Raw genomic sequence first — 7,312 nt, forward strand, 5'->3', positions numbered from 1 at the left:
TCCTCCCAGCCTGCCCCCTCTTGGTGTTCCCCACCAGCCCAGGGACAGGCTCGATGAAGGGGTGCCTGCTGGCTACTGCTGCTGTCCCTGGGCAAGCCTGGTTCCCAGCACAGCCCAGCTGGTGCAGGGCAGAAGTAGCCTGGACTTCCTCCTCCCCCAGGTCAGCAGGAACAGTGGCAGTGCTGGGCAGGGGGGAATGCAAGGGAAGGGATGTGCCAATGAGCACAGAGGGGAGGGGAGATGGGTGCCCAAAGGTTAAATACATTTTTTGTTTTTTAACATGGAAACGTCTGGTTGGTGGTGGTTGTCCTGAATGAAGATTAACTTATGGTAAAAGACAATAGAGAGTGAGAGTACCCTTCCCAGGTGTTGGGCATGTATGGACACGGGAATGGGGCTGCATCACACTTGCTCACCATACCAGCACCTTAGTGTTAGTCAGTGCGGTGTCTTACATTATGTCTGTGCTGATGGATGCTGTATACCTTCTGTCTGACTTCTAGCTCAGCCCAGCCTTGAGCCTGGGCCCAACTGCACCATTTGGGTGGTTGACTTGTTCTCAAAAACCTGCAATCTTAGGCTCTGTCCTTTTTCACCTGTCTGCTCTTCTCATTAATGGCATCTTTTAAATCTTTGAGATGACTAATTTTTTTTTCTTGATTTAAATTTGTAAGAGAGAAAGTGAACTTTGGCTCAGTCTCAACAATACTCCAGGTTGGAATTAGCTTGGATTAGACTAGTTTTAAAAGCCAAGCCACTGAATGTAGTTCTGCAGCATACCAAACCACATAAGAAATGAATCATCAGTAATATCTTTATATTTAGTGTAACAGCAGTAATAATAATGGTTGCTTTACTGTGCTTCCTTTTCATTCATCATCTAAACCTAAGATATTTAAACAAGGATATTAAGAACTTTTCCATAAAATCTTATTCATCAGCAAATGATGGGATTACATTGCAGCCAAAACTTTTTGTAGAAATGCTTGTCTTTTCGTGAAGTTCATTATTGGGAAGGTTTGGGTCTACTCTTTGGTATGTTTCACCATGGAATTGCTGGTCAAAATGAGAGAAGGAGGGAGGGAGGGGAGGATAATCAGTAGCTTGGAAATGGTATTGCTCCTCTGGATTTAGGTCAGGGAATTTAACCTGGATCTCCTGATGGCACTCCCACAGACTGTTGAGTATTTATTTTTTCCTCTTCTGCATTTTTTTTTGCTTCATATTGGTACAGAAAATAAAAGTCAAAACCTTTCAAGGCTAGTTTTTGTTATAACAAAACATTTCAGGTTTCCTAAGGTACTGATGTTACTAGAGTCTAGAAATACTAGTAAGAATTAATATAAATGTGTGCAAGAGCAGGAAATTTGCACAGATTTTTAAGAAAGTAGTATGTAAAAGTAAACCTCATGTGACTGCTTTGTCCTTCTCCTCAAGAGTGCAGTAATTCTGCAGCAATTTATACAGATTTCCTTCATTCATATAGACTATTAAGTGGATATATAACATTTTGATACTGGAGGGAAGTGAAAGGGACGGGAATATTTTAGCTTCTCAGGTTGAGCTAAACCAGGTAGCTGGAAGGGGTTGGCAGTTAGGGGCAGCTGGGAGGAGAAGAGATGAGCTGAAACCCCACACCTGTGCTCTCCTCAGAGGAAAGGGTCATGTTTACTCTGAACATTTGATGATAAAATGTTCAGAGTCCTTTTTAAAAGTAAACGGCTTTAACTGCAACAGCATTATAGGGTGTGGGCTTGTCAGACAACATGCATCCTCCTGGGCAAACGAGGTACGGCCTTTGCACACCTAAAGTTCTGTATGTAGGTTGGCAAATGCCGGGTGAGTACAGACCCTGCAGAGGACACAGTTGTGACATCTGAATTAAAGTATACAAAACTGCAAGGTCAGACTGTGTTTGACAATAGTGGGAACAGAAATGACCCTGCTTGGAAATCTGAGCTTGAATGTATGTGTAGTGGAAATACTGTTTCACCTGCTTTTTGGTACAGGACCTGATACTGGAAGGTAGGTGATTTAAGCTACTTAATTCCTGGCTCCATCAGCAACCTGTTTTATGATCTTGTGATTTGTACATAATCCCACAACCTCTTGGTTTTTTCGTTTGCTAAGTAGGAGTCTTACCCTACTCTGTAAAGCAGGGATTGGCAATATACAGCTCATGGGCTGAATGTGGGCTGTAAAGCCCCCAGGCTCTTCCCTTGCTGTACTGCAGCTGAGCAGTGGAGATGGTGGTGGTGGGAGTGGGTCGTTGCATGCCAAACTGTGCCACAGACAGCAATAGGAGGGGGATGTGCTTTGCAAGCACAGCCAGATGGCTGGGACACTAGCATGCTGGTGCTGCGGCTGGATGGTGAGGTGAGGTTTGCATGCTGTCACAGTTGGATGGTAGGAAGCAGCAGTAGCAGCAGGCCAAGTTGGAAACACTGGCCCACTTGGGATCTGAATGGGGTTGATGTGGCCCATTGCTCTAAAACCTTACTGACTTTGCTATGGAACATTTTGAGATGTAGAATGAAAAGTGCTGTATTAGAGTGAAGTTATTTAATGATACTTGGTGGAGGTGATGCTTTGGAGCTTGAGCCATTTCTGCTTGTTAGGTATCCGCATGAGACCTAAGGTCAGGGGATGGATTCTTCCACTTTTGCCCCCTATCGGTTTCTTAAGCTTCTTGAAGTATCTCTAGCTGGTCAAAATTACAGGTTGGATACTGGACCAGATGTCCTCTGTCTGATTCTGTATGGTAATTCCTGCATTTCTTTCCAGGGAGGAGCTGCAGGGCTGAAGCAGTTCATAATTTCTGCCACATGCCCTGTCACCTCACAGAAGCACAACACACTGGCTTCCAGACATCTGGCTGCATGGTGAGACTCCAGCAGTTAGGTCATTATCATCTTTCATTTATTTTAAATCCCTCTAGATTAGTTCATAACTATGTATTAGTTGTGCATATAAAATTTCTGGAAGTTATTTGAAACAATACAGTATCTCCTTCCTTTTAAATCTAGTTCTGGGCCTGTTTCTTTTCACTTTAGAAGAGCTTCCTGATTTTATCCCATATGTGACACTCACTGATGGATTTTGCTGCTAAAGCTAAATATAGAAAGATCACCCCAGCCTACAGACACCCTCTGGTGCAGCAATTTCTCTGCCCTCTTGCACATTATTTCAGGTGAAGGTGCATAGCTGAGGGAGGAGGAGTCAGGGCTTTATCTGTGTATTGATTCCGGCCTCCTGTAAATTTTGTCAGTGCTGGCAGCTGACACACCTGCATACTCCGCCACTGTGCCAAGGGGCTGGCTCTAGATAAGGGAAGCATAAAGGTCATCACAGCTAGGAGTACTACTACAGCAGAGTTATTGTAGAGATGTGTTTCATTAGGGCCACAAAAAGGTTGCATAGAGTCTTTATAGCAAAACCCCAATCTATACACTTTGAAAAATATTTTAAACCAGTAATAGAAGTCCTGCATGCATCATAGCTGAGGGTCTCACAATTGTAGTGCTATTTGGCAGAAAGTGCTTCTCTTTTGCTCATGTTTAGGGTCACAGTCCTTGGACATGCCATTCCTCTGAAACACTTTTGTAACCTCAGGTGATTCAAGTTTCAAATGATAGGTTATACCTCAAATTCTCACAGAAAGTTGGATCCCATGATCCATACCCATCCAGCTGGGTACCCAGTTTAATCTGGTTAGTGATTATCAAGTAACAGACTTAAAAAGGTTGTATAGATTTCTGCTTGGGAACCTGTCACCAGTAGTAGTGTGACAGGTTTAACAGTAGCAGAATTAGTTTCTTCAGAGCAAGTATATGGTGATGGTGTGGTGTGGCTTTTGCTGAAAGGTTCCCAGCCTTCAGCAAAATCATTCAAAGAGACTTTATTTGAGACACTGTGTCCCCTCAGTTGGCATTCCTCACAAGCCCCTCAGTAGGCATGACCTGGCTCTGGCAACTGAAAGAATGGATCCCCCAATTAACAGCCCCTCTAGTACACCCTACATGGTGCAGCACCTCTCAGTATCTGTCTCCCTGCTTGCCTGTCAGCTGATACTTCTTGGGTAGCCTTTCTCACCTTACTTCAGCCTCCTCCCTGAAACCCAAGGCACTATAATGATTTATAGGCCTCTTTGATCCTAGGCTTTAGTCCTGGGGTATGGACACTTGAAACATCTAAAGGTGACTGCTTCAAAAGAGCAGCAGCTATTATGTTCTAGTTCAGGGATGGCCAGCCTATGCTTGTAATGTGGCACAGGCAGCCTCTGTGTATGGCACACAGCAGATGCAGGGGTGGGGATCGGGCAGCACAGTGACAGATAGGAAAGGGAGCAGAAAGCAGAGCAGCATACCAGGCTGGGGAAGCGTACTCTGTCTGTGTGGGGCTCAATTTATGGCATGCTTGCCAGATAGGTTGGCCTCCACTTTTAGGTGTGAGCAAGCTAGAATGCTTGGACAAGCAAAACTATCCAACTTTAACAATACTTCAGGAGTCTAAGCTGGAGTGGTTTTGCTACATCTGTATCATTCCCAACTTGTCCACACTGAACAGTTGCAAGTAGAGTGTAACAGCTGTTGACCCCTTGAAAGGGCTTCAAAGGTATATGTATCCAAAATTGCCAACCCTACCTGTCAAAAATCAAGAGACAAACTATTAAAAATCAAGAGATTTTGCATATAAATCTCTGGGCTTCCAGGGACTATATGGCCAGTTCTTGTCCCATTGGGCATGAGATGTGCCGGAAGAAAAAATCCCAAGATTTGAGAGTTTTATCATGAGTCAGACTTAATTTTACTTAGAAATCGCAACTCTCACGATACATTCAGGAGAGTTGGTGATACTGTGTATCCATACTCTTGGAGCAAACCATTTTAACACGGTTAGTGCCAGGTAAGGGGTATTCCCCAATTAGAGTTTCCACACTTGTCCCTCGAGGACCTAAGTAATTTGTTTTACCTGTTCTACTTTGTTCTCGTAACTCATAAATACACACAGGCATCCATAATATTCATACAAACAAATGTTCATATAGCTCTGTATAAATACTTTTATTGAAGTCATTTCAGCATAAGTCTCTGTCATGTATATACCCAAACCTTAATATATGTTTATTAACTGTCTTACAGTTTGTTGTATATACAGTTTAAGCAAGACAATACAAGCTCCCCATCCCCACATAATAACACCCTTATTCAATAATCAGTATAACCCAACCTCCTATGCTATATATATATTAAAGATGATCTATTTTGAAGTTGAGCTGTTTGTTTTTGGGAAATAGATTGACAAGATTGAGTTCAAGGCCCCATCAGGGTAAAGAGATGCAAATTTGGCGCAGGAAATTTGAGGAAGGAAACCAGGTATATTATAAAAAAAATAAACCTTTGTAGTGTGGTTAGTAACATGTATACGTTAGTGCAGAGAGACAAGTAAATCTGTTCTGAGGCAATTGTACAGCGATTATGCAAATTGGGGAGCCATTAGCAAAGAACTGGGAATTCCTTAAGGAGAAATTCTGTAACATCCAGAATGGAGAACAAAGGAGATGACCCTTAGTGTCTGGATATGCTAAATTTAGGAAAGTGGGTAATTCAGGTAAATAAAACCATCCTAAAATTTTGCCATGAGTAAACTTGTGGCAGATTTTCTATTTATTTTCTATGTAGTATATGTGTATATGTATGTATGTGTATGTATTACATGTAGATGTAGGCACTAAAATTTCACTTTTCAAGTTTTCAGTTGAAGTATAGTTTTCATTTTTCAATATTTAAATAGCACTAACCTGCAATGGGTAAATGTAGATGTGCCACTGCACTGGGAATTTCCAAGCTGTGCTCATGAGTTACAGTTATAAATACTTACCATATTGACTGGCATATGAAATTCACCTTCATCCCCTCCACCCCCATCCCAATTTAGCTGCTGGAAACTGGGGTGCATTTTTTAATGGAGGAAATACAGAAAGTAGAGCACACAAGAGCTGAACTGCCCCTCTTCAAGCTGCATGGGCAGCCAGTGATGCCTTCTGCATAAGCTGAGGGCCCACCTGGATCAAGAGGAGCTGGGCAGTTTGGCTGCAGTGGGAATAGGTCCTCAGCTGACTTGGCAGGTGCCGCTGTGTTAGTAGTAATTAAAATAAGAATGTAAATGTAAGAAATCATCAGTTACACAGAAAATTAAATATTACAAAGAAAACCCCGTTTTCCATAGAAGTCTTTTAAATCCACTGACATGAACGACAGAATTATTCAATCTCTATGAATAACGGTTTTGTCTTCTCATCTTCCATGGGTATTATTCTACCAGCAAGGATAGCTTCTTGACATGCTTGGGGAGTTCTTAAGATTACAGAAACAGAGGGCAGGCATATTCTATTACTCATTTGGACTAAAGGATCTTTTAAATTACTGAAGATTAAGAAGTGCATGTAGAAAAATTTAGGTTGACAGTCAGGCTCGTAAAAGCTTACAGCAGTGAAAATAGAAATACCTCTATCAAGAGCCCTAGGATTTCCTTAAGTGGAATTTGGAAACTAGGTTTTGTTTTAATAGACATTGTGCATGCATACTTTGCCTTGCAACAATGGTAGTATACTAAGAATTGCCAAACACCTGTGACTTCAGTTATAACCACCTTTTGGAGACAAATTGCACAACAGATATAGAAGCACTGCTATCAACAACTGCATTTTATTTGTAGAACCCAGCACGGCCAATGTGGTATGATTTAGTTTCCAGAATGCAATGAAACATCTTCTCTGTTGAGAGGAGAGTTCTTTTCAGACCCTGTGTAATGATAGACCAATTGCACAGGAAGAGAGCCAGGGTAGTGACTGAAGTTTGCATTTAGAGGGGCACCATAACAGGATACAGGGGGAGTTAGGAATTGGGCAATGGTTCCTCACTTAAGAAGCATGCACAGGGAAAGAGAGCAAAGAAGCAGGCATGTACCAAGTCTGAAGGGCTACGTAGCCCAAAACATTGTGCTGCATTTGGAAAAAGCTCTGTTTTAACTGTAAAAAAGAGAATCATGGAATCATAGTGAAACAGGGCTGGAAGGGAACTCCAGAAGTCTTCTAGTCCAACCTCCTGCCTAAGGCAGGATCATCCTATACAAATCCATTGTCTAACTCTTAGGAAAAACTATATGGTCAACCCTGACACAGCCATACAAGACACAACACTCTAACCTGCCACACGTAAAGCAGAGGGACTGCGGCAGCCAATGTCCTGCTGCTGCAGATGTTGTTAATATACACTCGGGAGCCCAGGCAGGGGGCCACACCACGCTACCA

This window comes from Crocodylus porosus, unplaced genomic scaffold (assembly GCF_001723895.1).
Source record: "Crocodylus porosus isolate Cpor-Errol unplaced genomic scaffold, CroPor_comp1, whole genome shotgun sequence".
In the NCBI taxonomy this organism is placed as follows: domain Eukaryota; kingdom Metazoa; phylum Chordata; order Crocodylia; family Crocodylidae; genus Crocodylus; species Crocodylus porosus.